The following is a 16,037-nucleotide window of genomic DNA, read 5'->3' as shown; positions in this document are numbered from 1 at the left end:
CTAACTGACCTCTTTCATCCTCACCTATCATCCTTCACTGGTGCCCCGCCGGTGTATAGCGATAGCGCAAGTGGGGTTACCATTGCATTACCATCCATTAAAAAAAAACTGCGGTTACCAATCCGCCTATCAAGTGTGCTAATACTAGCAAAATTCTCCTTACGGGGAAGGCCTATGATCAGCAGTGGACAGTTTTTTTTAATGGGTGATAATGGAATAGTAAATCCACTTGCTCTATCGGAATACGCTGGCTGGGTACCAATGAGGGATGACAGCTGAGGACGAAAAGCCAGGTCAGTTAGCCCATCGTGGCAATTTCCACTAGAATTGACCACGACGGTTTCTAGATAGAACCGCGTGGAGGTCGACCTGATAGGGTGTATTGCTAACAATGGGTCAAATATACCCCATTACTAACAATCCCTTTCCCCCGCAGTGGACAGTTAACGGCTGATATGATAACGATGACATTAATGTAAGTGACAGTCATTATAATGATTTAAAAATGAAAACGTATCTCTAGACTTACATACATCAAAGTATTTAATAAATCATTACCAATCATTAAGCACTGAATAACAGTGATCTTTTAAATATATTTGCAAGAAATTTCTTTCGTTTTTTTGTTTTCAATTTAACTATATAATATAAACTTGTTCATACAAGTAAATTTATATATATTTGTATTTTTTTTATACCACTGAGGTGGCAAACAAACATACGGCCCACCTTATGGTAAGCGGTTACCATAGCCTATGAACGCCTGCAATACCAAGGGTTACACGAAAATTGCTGACCCTGAAGAAACCTCTTTAGCTCTCTTTTGAAAAACTTCATGCTGTAGTCTCTTGGGAAAACCTCAACAGGGAGCTCATTTCATAACTTGAGCGTTCGTGGGAGTAAACATCTCTGAAACCTTGTATGGAGATACTATAAGTATCCGATATGTATGCATTTTTTTATACAACTTAGAATGGCAAATAAGCTGACAGCCTACCTGATAGAAAGTGGTAACCGTCGCCTATAGACATGAGCAGTGCCATGGACATAACAGAGTATACTGTTTCCCCCATGATACCCCCCATGCGTTGCCATTCCTGAGGACTCAGGTGTGATTCCTCTGTACCCTGTTAATTCACTGCCATATCCCACCCTTCAAACCGAAACACAGCCATGCAAAGACAACTGCTTCACGGTAGAAAAACGAATAGGGCAGAGGTACCCAAGCAGTCGACTTTTATACAAAGTCTCCCTCTGGTAAATCTGGTACGCATTCTCGATTGAAGCTTTTGCCTACAGAACAATATGCCATTTGTCTGTTTCATATCAGCTTAAGATACACTCATATTTTATGCTGACGGGAATGCCTTATGAATGTGGATCTATCAAATATTCATTGCCTTATACACATTTCAATATGTCATGGACAATCCGTCACTGTAAGGTAAAGCTATGCAAATGTCGCAAATGTTTACGGTTGGATGGGCCGAGAATCGAATTCCATACCCGTGCTGATATCTGACACATCGAAACTGGCGTGTTAAATAATTTGTGGCCGACATTTTGCAATTAATACGAAGTCAACACGGGTATTTTGTCTTGGTTTGTACTTAGGGTTTTTTTTATGGGTAATAATGGAATGGTAGCCCCGTCTGCGCTATCAGTATACACTGGCGGGGCACCAGTGAGGGATGGTTGGTGGAGGTGAAAAAGCAGGTCAGTTAGCCCATCGTGACGAATTTAACGATAAATTAATCACGATGGTTTCCAGGTGGTGCCGCGTGGAGGTCGACCTGATAAGGTATATTGATAGCAATGGGGATTAATCTCCCCATTACTAACAATCCCTTCCCCCCTGTACTTAAGGTTGCCAACCCTTCCGGATGGGGGGAAAGGGATTGTTAGTAATGAGGTCTAATAACCCCATTGCTAGGGCCAATATGCCCTCTTAGGATGAACTCCACGCGATTTCCTGGAAACCATCATGGTTAATTCTTGTCGAATTTATCACGGTGGGCTAACTGATCTGCATTCATTATCACGTATCATCTTCCACTGGTGCCCCGTCAGTGTATACCGATACCGCGGGCGGGGTTACCATTCCAGTTTCACCCATTAAAAAAGGTCCTTCCGGTTTGTTCGGGAGATTCCGGTAATAATAGTTAGCCTCCCGACCTGGGGAAAAGAGATTGGTATATATATAATGGAGATTAGTATCCCCATTGCTAGCAATACACCCTGTCAGGTCGACCTCCTCGCGATTTTCCGTGGAAACTGTCGTGTTCATTTCCAAGTGAATTCGTCATGATGGGCTAACGGACCTGCCTTTTCATTCTCACCTGTAATCTGTCACTAGTGCTCCGCCAGCATATACCGTTAGCGTAGGCGGGGTTACCACTCCATTATCATCAATTTAAAAAAAAAAACCTCCCCACCTCCCGGAGTGCAATAGTTTCTTCGGGTTTTCTAAAAATTAAATGCATTCGTCGTTTATAATGGATCACCATTAAAAAACATGGCTAAAACATAACCCCCTTTTAACTTCGACTGTCGGTTAAAGACGTAAAAGAGCGATGAAAACATTGACGATAATCATTACACACGAGCAAATGTCATTTGCACAAAGTTGCATTTATAATCACTCGGTGTCGTGTCCGAGATTCAAACCTGTATTCTTATGCAATAGTGTTGTATGAAATGCATATAAAACTCTCTTGATTATATACCGGTTGGAGACCTTGAGATCTTTAGTTCAATTCTCAGATAAAGCGAATGTAATGTAACAGTAGCCTATGGCCTTCTCCGTCGCACATAGTAAGTACCAGAGGGAGACTGTACAAAAGGGGACTTCTGTCCCATTCGTGTTTCTGCCCTGAAGCAGTATTTGCATGGCTGTTTTCGGTTTGGGGTGGGATATGGCAGTGAACTTACAATGTACAGAGAAATAACTTGAAGGATGAGATATGACAGTGAATTTACAGGCATAGCACCTGAGTCCTCAGGAATGGCAACGCATAAGAAGTATCATGGGCGAAACAGTGTACTCTGTTATGTCCATGGTACTGCTCATGTCTATAGGCGACGGTTACCACTTTCCATTAGGTGGGCCGTCAGCTTGTTTGCCATTCTAAGTTAAATAAAGAAAAAAATATAATTACTGGTAAGACGTTAAGGTAACAAGAGGTAACCAAATAGACACTAGAAATTACTAGAAACTACAACTAGAGATATTCATATTTATAACTATATTAGGTTTTTTTAATGAGTGATAATGGAATGGTAACCCCACCTGCGCTATCGGTATACACCGGCGGGGCACCAGTGAAGGATGATAGGTGACGATGAAGCAGGTCAGTTAACCCACCGTGACGAATTCAACAAGAATTGTTCACGATGGTTTCCAGGGGGATCCACGTGGAGGTTGACCTAACAGGGCATATTGCTAGCAATGAGATTATTAAGCTTAATTGCTAACAATTCCATCCCTCTCACTACACTAGGTTTTTATCCGTTACTTTGTACGCATGGATTTTATAAGTAGAAAACCAAATAAATAAATCATTTCTAGATGTAGTATCAAGATAAAACATATACTAGATTTAAAATTGGCTCTTCAAAAACACGAAGTTTTTGTGTGACGCTGAAAAATAGATACAGACAGATAAACAAAATTTATAAAAAAAAAATATTTTGTCATTTCTTAGTATTATTAGGTCCTCTCATATTCATCGTCATCATCTTTTCATTGATCATCTGTCCACTGCTGGACACAGGCCAGCAATAACAGCTAATACAATAAACAATTTAAACAATTTCATACTAAAATCAGACCTATAACCATAGAATAGATGTATAATATCTATTCTGTGCTGTAACTGTCCATTGGTGGACTAACAAGGGTTAGTGGAAGGGGCAAAACTATAACGAAACTCAAAACTCTCATTTACAGTGGTACCCTGCACTTTGGTTATGTTTTGTTAAGAGAGGGATTGGTTGCAAACCAGCGCTGTGTAGCTGTACACATTGCGCTGGGACACTCACAGCATCAGTTGAGCCGGTTCCTTTTGCCTAGTATGGGACATTTTTTGTATATGTTATCTATATTTTATATTATAATTGTGTGTTTATTGGCAATAAATGTTTCTATTCTATTCTATTCTAACGGATTTCTGATCCTGAACGGTCCCTAAAACCTCTTTAAAAACTACCAATTAATTTATACTAATTGGTTTTTTGCCAATCGATTCGTATTCTATTTAACCTCGATTAATTATTTAAGTGTAATGTAAATTTTGGTTTGCAAGGATTTTAACTAAATCAACATAAACACAAGTGTTTACACATACAAATGTGAACTGAATTTCTTATAAAATTACGTCAACTTCTTAAACTAGGGGCCTTATTCAGTTTTGCCGCCCCGGTCTTCTGACTGGCTTAGTCCGCCATTATACTCGTGTCCGTTCCGAATTTAAAAATAAATAATAATAATAATATTTATTGCCATTCTTTTACGGATATGGTACAATAATTATGTTAGTAATACATATATTATTAACAAATTATAAAGTACCCGCCTGTCTATGTAATATATGGTCTAATAATGTCTAATAATAGGTGCAAACTCAGTTTACGCTGGACTGATGTGCGTTTTGCGCAAATGGCAAACAAGCTGTCGGCCCACCTGATGGAAAGCGGTAACCGTCGCCTATAGACATGAGCCTATAGACCATGGACATAATAAAGTATACTGTTTCGCTCATGATACCCCTCATGTATTGCCATTCCTGAGGACTCAGGTGTTATTCCTCTGTACCCAGTAAATCCACGCCATATCCCACCCTTCAAACCGAAACAGCCATGCAAACACAACTGTTTCACGATTGAAATACGAATGGGACAGAGGTACCCAAGCAATCGACTTTTGTACAAAGTCTCCCTCCCTCCTCCCCTTACCATTTCATTATTATCCAAAAAAAAAAAGTAAATCACTTGTCGATCTAAATCAACGTGCTCGAATTATATGCCATTAAACGAATGCCTGTGGCATCCATTTAGAATAATTTTCTAACCGTAACAATAATGTATTAAGTACGTACGTCTAATCTGTCAACCAAATTGTTATAATGACCGCAGATTATAATGATTTACTTATTACAATTTGACTGATTTGTTATTCACATAGTCTTTTGTACATAAATATGAACGTATAAGGCCATAACTATGTTTTTCTCACATGAAAATAAATATTTTCCAGTTATATACTATAAACGGAGAATTTAGACATGCACTTTCTTATTATTATTTTTTAAACAACTTAGAATGGCAAACAAGCTGACGGCCCACCTGATGGAAAGTGGTAACCGTCGCCTATAGACATGAGCAGTACCGTGGACATAACCGAGTATACTGTTCCGTCCATGATACCCCCCATGCGTACCCCCCATTCTAAGTTGTATAAAAAAAATGGAACGGAAACATGGTCCTACATGGTTGCCAATATGCATAAGTTTCAAAGTTACTCAGTGAGCTATGGAAGGGTGAGAGGTAATAGAATCCGAAATGAGGGTATTCGTAGAAGAACCAAATCGACCGACATAGTCCAAAGGATAAGCAAACTAAAGTGGCAATGGGCTGGTCACTAAGTTCGAAGAACCAACAACCGATAAGGAAGAAAGGTACTTCTGTGGCGACTTCGTACAGGAAAATGCGGTGTAGGACCATGTCTAGACAGAGCGATGACCTCAAATGAATTAATTGCAGGGAATAAGTGAATGCAGGTGGCTTAAGACTGTTCCTTATGGCAGTCTATGGGGAAGGCCTATGTTTAGCAGTGGACAGTAAACGACTGTAATGATAATGACGATGACTGGTAATATTGATGTGACAGATTGTTTAATTTTGTATTATTAAACATTCTTTATTAGTAATGAGAAAACTGAAATAGATTCTCTTTGCAAATAACCCATTTTTTTTTATCTGTGATAAATTCTTTGGTTCATTCTGGGTTCGATTCTCGATTGGAGTTATTTAAAAGATTTTTTCTGGGTATTGCCAGCAGATGTCTGTTATCAGAGGGCCTACCATGAAATGTTTTCCGAAATTTCGGAGTCAAACGAAATAGAAATTTGATGTTAAAATTACATAATAAATCCCTTTTTAAATATTAGAAATGTTAAAATATTGTTCCTTTGGACTTTTATGATAGGATTTATGACGAACGACATGTTAAACATCATTTATACGGGCCAATTTTGGTATAAACAAAAACACGAAATTGAGTCCGAAATTTCGGAATTTCATTTCATGGTAGACCCGCTGGTATCTCATAATACAGGACAATGTATCTTGAGAACTAAGTCGCATGTGGCGTTTGTTCATTGTTATTATGGAAGTTCAACGACCTCGGCCAATTTGACCGTTTTGCTTATCCCCGTATGTCCGTTTATATGTATATTTTATACAGTTCACCATATTTATTACGTATAAAAAAATATAATATGTATTAAAAAAATATGCAACTTAGAATGGCAAACAAACAGATGTCCCACCCGATGGAAAGTGGTAACCGTCGCTTATGGTCATGAACAGTACTAGGGACATGGACAATTAGAAAATTCAAGTGAAAGTAGTTTATTGCTAGAGCAATCTCTTATAGGCAACCTTTGGAAAACGTTGAACAAATAGACTGATATACAGGAGAATAGATTTTTGCAAAATACAAAATTTTCGAATAAATTTCATCCATTCAAATATAGCTAAATCCTGTACAACATAGCACGAATTTTACAGCCACTTCTATTTTTTTCTATGCAACTTAAAATGCAAACAAGCTGATGGCCCACCTGATGGAAAGAGGTAACCGTCGCCTATAGACATGAACAATACTATGGACATAACAGAGTATACTGTTTCACCCATTATACTCTCTATGCATCATGTTGTATTCCTGAGGACTAAGGTGTTTTTTTATAGGTGAAAATGGAATGGTAACCCCGCCTGCGCTAACGGCAGACGCTGGCGGAGCACCAGTGAACGGTGATTGATGAGAATGAAAACAGGCCAGTTAGCCCATCATGATGAATTCATCAGGAATTAACCATGATAGTTTCCAGGGGGAACCGTGAGGAGGTCGACCTGGTTGGGTACATTGCTAGCAATGGGATTCTTAGTCTCCATTACTAACAATCCCTTTCCCCCCAGGCTAAGGTGTTATATCTAAGTACCTTATATGGCTTCAACATGGACATAATGCCCGTAAAGCCCATTTTATTACATGTATTTTTATTTTATGTTTATTATTTAAAAATATTGAAAACCGGGTTTTTAGCAAAGCAAACGGCCAGTCACGTGATATACACGTGCACGCTATCTGCTTAACCTTTGGTCTGTTACATTAACCCGACTTCATAAATACGGGGTCGTTATTTTCTGTCTATAGTTACTTATGTATTACTTAAAAATCTGCAATATTTTATTTTGCAGTGTGCTCCCCACGGGGAAGAAAGGAGTGGTCCATTCTATGACGGGACCATACGCAATCTAAATACATTGTTAAGTTTGTGTACCGCTAACGTTTCGGTTTCACCCTGTTTATACTTGCGATATACAAGGTGAGGTGAGGTCAAAGTAGGGTCATGGCAGGGTATAGAGAGACTAGCATATTATATATTAGAGTTTACGTTTACCACAGTGGCAATAATTACAAATTGCTATAGAAATATTAATAATATATACAAATTGTATAATATTTTTTATGCAACTTAGAATGGCAAACAAGCTGGCGGCCCACTTGATGGAATGTGATAACCGTTAGACATGAGCAGTACCATGGACATAACAATACTGTTTCGCCCATGACACCCCCCATGCGTTGCCATTCCTGAGGACTCAGGTGTTATCCCTCTGTACCCAGTAAATTCACACCATATCCCACCCTTCAAACCGAAACACAGCCATGCAAACACAACTGCTTCACGGTAAAAACACGAATGGGACAGAGGTGCCCAAGCAAACGACTTTTGTACAAGATTTTTGATTATCATCTGATTACTTTTAAGGGTTTCCTTTATTTATTTATTCTTTATTGCACAATAAAACTTTGTACAAGTGGCGAACTTAATGCCATAATTATAGGGACATAGCTAAACGTTAGGTACATAACAAAACATAAGGGCACATGTGGTGGAAAATATATGACTAATTACAGCAATATATAAATAATTATACATAATATATATATATATATATATATATATATATATATATATATATATATATATATATATATATATATATATATATATATATATATATATATATATATATATGATAAACACGCGTGCGTGCGCGCGTAATATATCGACATGAAATAATCTGTCTCAAACACAAGATATTTTGTCACTTTATGAAGTGAATCTATAAATACATAAATTTGTATAGTTTTACATATTATCGGCATGATATATTACAATAAAATAAATAAAAAACATATTTTTTTATTTATCCTATTCTTTGCGTCCTTCATAGATACTTTTTAGCGTTCGATAATAATGTTAATGACAACTGCATTAGTCACAAAGAGACTGTGTAGCTAGTTATTAACTCTTTTCACAGATGTTTTTCAAGTTTACAATTTTTCCTGCTATTCAAACGTGCGTGTCGTCATGTATAATATCGACAAAAATTATATGTCTCAAACACAAGATATCATCACCAACAAGTGAATCTATAAATACATAAAATTTAGAATAGTTTTACATATTATTGGCATGCATATATTACAATTGAATTAACTGAAAAACTATTTAAAGTTTTTTTTAATTTATTCTATACTTTGCGTCCTTCATAGATACTAGTTTGCGTTCTTTAGAATGTTCGCGTCATGTTGGCATTACGAGTATAAGGAAGGAAAATAGCTAGGTAATATCTCTTTTCACAGATGTTTTTCAAGTTTACAATTTTTTATTTATTCATTTTGTACATTCACTCATGTATAATAGATAAAAAAATGTACACAACACTTATTTAAAGATTTTTTTTCATCACCTAGATAGAAAGGTAGAAAGTGTTGGACTTATTTTATATAAAGTGATATATGTGCAGTTGCTATTTTTCTTTGCAGAGTAACAGAGTGCTTGTTGCGATAAAATATATATATATATATATATATATATACACACATACAATATATAACTTCTGTATATAAGTAACTGACGTTGTCTGCGTGATCGGAATATTTTTACTGACTGGAGTTAAAAGTGGAGAAGTCTATGTCCTTCTCCACCCTATATTTCTTCTATAGGATATTTATTCATTTATTTATATGATTTTGTACATTCACTTATAGTATAGATATTAGGTTATAAGAAAAATGTACACAGACGGACTTATCCGTTAAAGGGATTTTTTTTTCTAGTCAACCTTGAGAATCCGAAAGGAGAAAGTGTCTATTGGGTTTGTATATAAAGCATAATATATGTGGTGTAGTGTAAATTATTAGTAGCTAAATAGTAAAAGAGTATAGATGAATAAAATATATATATATATACACATAGAATATAGAACTATTATGTATATAAGTAACTCAACTGTCAATTGTATTGTAAAATCTTTCTGTTTGAGCTTTGAAGGTATGGACGGTCTTCGCTACTTTGGTATCATTTGGGGAATTCTAGAGTTTAGCAGCTTGCATTTAATTACTTGAAAAAAAGTAGGACCGGTAGTTTTGAATAGGCAAAAATAGTAATCATGTTTGAAAACATCTTGAAGATACAACAGATAACAAAACAGGAGATTTCAATCTGTCCTAAAATAATTATTATTGATTTAAATTTTAATTTTAAAATAAACATAATTAAAATAAAAAAATATTAGAAGACTGTCATCATTGTGTTCTCTTTTATTTGATATTTATATGTTGTACATTTAACATATGATATATGTATATATATTCTTATTATATTAGAGTTTATATTCAATGGGGTTGTTAATAATATATATAATCCTTTATAATTCCCCTATATAAATATGGTTATCAACTTATCAGCTTTTTGCCGCAATTCCTCATCTATTCCTATATACATACATATATATTTACATATATAATCAAATATGTGGAAATACTACGGCAATTTTATCATTGTTATTGTTACTTATTGTTGTTACTGTATATATATATATATATATATATATATATATATATATATATATATATATATATATATATATATATATATATATATATATATATATATATATATATATATATATATATATATATATATATATATATATATATATATATATATTTCTTCTCTTATTTTTGATGAAGAGGTTTTTAAAGCAATCAAGAATGAAAGAATGGGAAGTGACAACCGTCGCCTATGATATCTCTCACTGCGATTCCTGAAGACTAAGTCATCAGTTATAAAACGAGCTAGAACTTTTTTTTTATCTTAAAAATATCCTTTTACAGATTGGGCTCACAGAAATTTTATCAAAACTTGTTTAATTTAAAAATCAAAATATCTGGTTTTACCAGAATTGACGTTGTTTTTTCTCGTGAAACGCAATCTTAAATTATTAATGTTTTCATTATCATAAAGATTGTTAGTTCCTTATTCTAACCACAGATAAAATACTAATATTAGTATATAGGGGGGAAAGGGATTGTTAGTAATGGGGACTAACTAATACATTACCAGCAATACACCCTATCAGGTCGACCTTCACGTGGTTCCCCCTGGAAACTAATTCTAGTGGAATTCGTCACAATGGGCTAACTGACCTGCTTTTATCGTCACCTATCATCCCTCACTGCCCCACCAGCGTATACATACATATACTGATAACCATTCCATTATATATATATATATATATATATATATATATATATATATATATATAATTTATTTGCATTTCTTAATGCACACAAATAACAATAGATACAGACAGACATATACAGTAAAAAGAGATAACAGAATGCATAAACAAAAAAAGCAAAATATATAAAAACAAAGTAACATTTTTTTCCTTTCAAACGTGTGCCATAATAAAACAAAATGTTTATTTTGTTTTATTATGGCACACGTTTCAACAACTCAGTTTTGCCCTCAAAAGAGCAAAAGTGCTCAATACTGTAAAGTATTTTCATATGCTTTATACTTAGGCTGAAAATCTTTTATGGTTCTAAAACAGTATATAATTTGGAAGGGTTCTGTACAATAACATACAACAGGATTTTATAATTTAAAAAAAATATTTTTAAATTATTTATGTATTATTTTTAGATAGCATCAACAGAAATAAGTTAAATTTAATAATTTAAATATTAAATTTACCTACTAAAACAAAAAAAAAACTAAAATATGTTTGCTAAAAATAGTTTAATTTTTTATGGCAAAAAAATTATAATACGATTAATATCCTATTAAGAAAATAAAAATAAAAAAAAATGCTTAAGTACAGAAATACTTTATAAACGTATAAATAAACTAAACTGAGTTTGATAAATTAAAATATAAATAATAAAAAATATACTTACTGAATTAAACTTAACACCTAAACTAAGTCACTAAATTAAATTAAAATTAATTAAATTAAATTAACTATACAAGCTGCTCTCGCGCTGTCCGCGCACTTACTGAATCTGCTTGTATCAAAATACGACTTTTGTCATTGTATCATAATTGCCATACGCAAATACGTATTAGTATAGTCGTCTGTCTGTATGTATCGAGATAACCTCGAAACCGTCTTAGTGCTACCACTATAATGCTCTAATGTGAAAATGACACGTACATCCAAATGTGGATGGATGTTTGTTTCTCTTTCACGTAAAAACTAATGAAAGAATTGAGGAAATGAGGGAATGAGAAGGTATAATATAATTTACCCGTGTACCAGGATGAAAAGGATTGTTAGTTATGAAGTCTTTTTTGTCAGTAACGAGGCTGCTGAAACGAGGCAATTGCAGCAATTGCTGAGTTTTTGTTATTCTCAGTAACGAGATCTCAGTGACTGAGAATAACAAAAAACTCAGCAATTGCTGTTTTAAAGTGATTTACACAATTTGTATTAATAGTATTTTTTTATGACTCTATCGTCCAATTCAGAATTTTTTGAATTGCAGCTAAGAAGAAAGGGCAAGAAACTCAGCTACGCAGAGTTAATTTATATATTTTTTTTCGCTACAACGCCTTCAAGTCTGCTACTTGTCTTCTGAAGTCTGCTGATTAATATAAATGAGAACCATTACTTCCACTTGAAAGCTATTTGACAAAAAATGCCATAGTTCTTGCCTCCTGTCCTGTCTACATCGCAATTAGTCGGGTGCAAAATTGAAAACGCTATGCGATTTGAATGCTTAATTTTAACTTAGAGAGCGCGTGTTTTGTCCGTTCACATTTTATTAGACAACCGTGAAAACGTTAATTTTTATGCAATTTCTAATGTTTAATAAATATATATCTTTACAAAATTTATCAAAAATTGTGTCTTACAAAAAAATTGTCATCAATTGTGATAAAATGAGTTATTTTGATATAAAAACTAAACCACTGATCCGATTATGATAAAATTTTTACAGTACCAAATTGTAAGTAATCCTTTAAGTTAAAAAAATAATTTTTCGTTTCGGTTAACAACTGACGGAGTTATGAGGTAACAAACATAAAAAAATATACAACCGTATTGAGAGTTTCCTTATTGAAGTGAAATTAATTAATCGATACCAGAAGCAAATTTGTACAATAACCATTTGCATGAATACTTTTGTCCCACTCGTCTTTCTGCCGCCAGGCAGCTGTATTTACTAAGCTGTTGCCGTTAGAAGTGTGGGAGATGGCAGTGAAATTACAGAGTGCGGACCAGTGGCGTAACTATACCATTTGGGGCCTGTGGCAAATTGTTTTGATTGGGCCCTATCATTTATTTTCAAGTAAAATAAAATACTCAGGTACAAGGTAAAAAAAAATCTGAGCTCGCGGCCTCTTGAGCTGGGGCTCTTTTGGGTCGGGGGCCCGTGGCATTTTGCTAGCCCTGCCACCCTATTGTTACTTAGTCCTCAGGAATTGCATAGTATGTATTTTTTTCTGCACTAAAACGCCTTCGAATGTCTTGTAGTAATAAATAAGTTGACGGTCCTCGTTTATAGGCATGAATAGTATCATGTACATTACAGAGTATACTGTGTCACCCATGACAGCCTTTATGTGTTACAATTTTTAAATCACAGTAGAAAGACGAATGGAACAGAAGTACGACTTTTGTACAAATTCTCCTTCTGGTATCAAGTCTCCCTCCTCTCCTAAAGGCTGGCTGGTAGAGTTTGTAATGGAAAAATATGTGCATATATATATATATATATATATATATATATATATATATATATATATATATATATATATATATATATATATATATATATATATATTTGTGTGTGTGTCAGTAAAGTTTAAATCGTCGTGTGCTCACTGCATAGAATAAGCGACCCCTTTTTTCCTGCACGTGCGGTAAAAGGCGACTAGAGAAACTTAACGGCAGAGGAATGGGCAGCAGTATTCCTCTTAAAACATCACCAAAGCCTTACTGCAGTCACCAATCCGCCTGCCAAGCGTGGCAACTACTGACAAATCTCCCCTTATGTTCAGCAGTGGACAGTTATCGGCTGAAATTATGAATGATGAAATATGAATAAACCTATTTAAAATTTGGTTTTTATCACTCCAACAATTTTTTTTATATAACTTAGAATGGCAAACAAGCTGACGGCCCACCTGATGGAAAGTGGTAACCTTCGCCTATAGACATGAGCAGTACCATGGACATAACAGAGTATACTGTTTCGCCCATGGTACCCCCCATGCGTTGCCATTCCTGAGGACTCAGGTGTTATTCCTCTGTACCCTGTAAATTCACGCCATATCCCACCCTTCAAACCGAAACACAGCCATGCAAACACAACTGCTTCACGGTAAAAACACGAATGGGACAGAGGTACCCAAGCAATCGACTTTTGTACAAAGTCTCCCTCTGGTAAAACTCCAACAATGCCAGTAGAATCAGTCAGTTAGAACTTGTACAGATAACGGACAAAACTGGCTTATGACTGGAATTCGTCAAAACGAATAAAAATCGGAAGCAAAGCTGAAGTTTCCATTCGATAACTGGCAACGGATAGTCGGTTTATTGGTTACAACACCTATCGTGCTGCAGCCGAATATTCACGTTTGAATGATTTAAACGCTGTTACATACAGTTAGGAAGGGTTTCGAGTTTATTTATTTATGCATATTCACAATACAAATACATATATTGTCAACTAGTTATATCCCGCGGCTTTAACCGCGTGAATCAGTATACGAAGTATCTTATGTGCTAATTGAAGATATAACCTACCAGTGCACCAAATTTCATTTAAATCTGTTTAGTAGTTTTTACGTGAAAGAGTAACAAATGTGCACAGATAATGGATGACATGACGATGATTATTTTTATATGATAGATAGATAGATAGATACTCTTTATTGTTTGCTCCAAAAAATTACAATAGTAAACTTATTATAAATATAAATAATTACAAGAAATAATCACAATGAGAAAACAATGGGCGACCTTATCGCTAAGAGCGATCTCTTCCAGGCAACCTTTGGATGGAGAGGAGTAATTATAAACAATTTGGTGGGAGGCACGATGAAAAATTTTGTTAGTTCTAAATATGGGGGATGTGATACATATAATAATATAAATATTATCCCTACTCATTACATGGATATAAATGCCTACATATATAAATACTGTTCACAAAAAGTATACAAGTAATACCATAAGTATGCTAACCAGACATATAAACATATTAAGGAGATGACAACTTGCTCAAATAAATGTCCTAAGTTTTGTTTTAAAACTGACCATACATTAAAAGTCATTATAATAAAAGATTATACAAAGCATATACATATATAATAAGTATAGAAATATACAATACCTTATAACATTAATGGATCACACAAAAACAATTTTTTTGTAAACTATCAGAATAACAGTCACAGTGTGAATTCGAAATAATAGTAATTCAACATATCTGATAGCCGTTCTTTTATACTGTTATTTAACAATTAAAAAATCATTACTAATTGCTATATCAATTAGTTGTAACCAATTATTACCTAATTTTTGGTAAGCATATTTCATAACTTGTTATTAAAATAAATCAATATACAAATGTAGAGAAATTAATGAAGACTATATTTGTCTCTAATAGTATTCTTTTATATTTTTTTTTTCTACCGTGAAGCAGTTGTGTTTACATGGTTGTGTTTCAGCTTGAACGGTAGGATATGGCAGTGAATTTACAGGGTACATAGGAATAACACCTGAGTCCTTAGGAATGGCAATGCTTGCGGAGTGTCACGGGTGAAAAAACTTTGTTACGTCCATGGTACTTACTGCTCATGTCTATAGGTCACGGTTAACGCTTTCCATCAGGTGGGCCGTCAGCTTGTTTGCCATTGTAAGTCGAATAAAAAAAATACAATATAATAAACTTATCTCTTCATGTTTTCCTAGAGGCTGACGATTCTTACTTTTTTTAAGTGCATGGAGCAAATAACCGCCATAATTATATACCATTCAAACGTCATCACCTATATTAACCAACTGCTCTGAATATCCCACTCTCCCCACAGTACTTTACGTGGTAGTGTCTCGTCAAATATTGGAGCAAGTGGAGGTGGTGGCATCAGTATATCTTAGTGTTGTTGCTGGTGAGGAATCATTACGTGTTTTGTTTAAATATAATTGATTAGAAGATAATTAGTAAATATATATATATATATATATATATATATATATATATATATATATATATATATATATATATATATATATATATATATATATATATATATATTTACTCACTACTTCCTATTTCACTGTGTTAGGTTGATTGGAAGAAATCTCTTTTAAAGTTCGCCTTTGCTAACATTGTTATTAACTTCTTGTTGTTACTGTATGTTTTAGTGCAATAAAGAATATAT

General features: G+C 34.4%; 1 protein-coding gene across 2 annotated transcripts in view; it reads right to left on the bottom strand.

Annotated features, from left to right (window-relative positions):
* Nucleotides 1–15,060, bottom strand: part of LOC113512073 (venom acid phosphatase Acph-1-like) — a 48,014-nt gene extending 32,954 nt beyond the window's left edge. The window contains exon 1 of one of the 2 annotated variants that reach the window (XM_052893853.1): nt 14,987–15,060. The gene's annotated coding sequence lies outside the window, so the exon portion shown is untranslated. Of the gene's footprint in view, nt 1–11,542; nt 11,655–14,986 lie in introns of those variants that run through there. The other variant, XM_052893852.1, reaches the window with a different exon arrangement.
* Between the last annotated feature and the right edge of the window lie 977 nt (nt 15,061–16,037).

The sequence above is a fragment of the Galleria mellonella genome, unplaced genomic scaffold, assembly GCF_026898425.1.
Source record: "Galleria mellonella isolate WM207_F2 unplaced genomic scaffold, CSIRO_AGI_GalMel_v1 utg184, whole genome shotgun sequence".
NCBI classification, from domain to species: Eukaryota; Metazoa; Arthropoda; class Insecta; order Lepidoptera; family Pyralidae; genus Galleria; species Galleria mellonella.
This window is presented reverse-complemented; position numbering and strand designations above follow the sequence as displayed.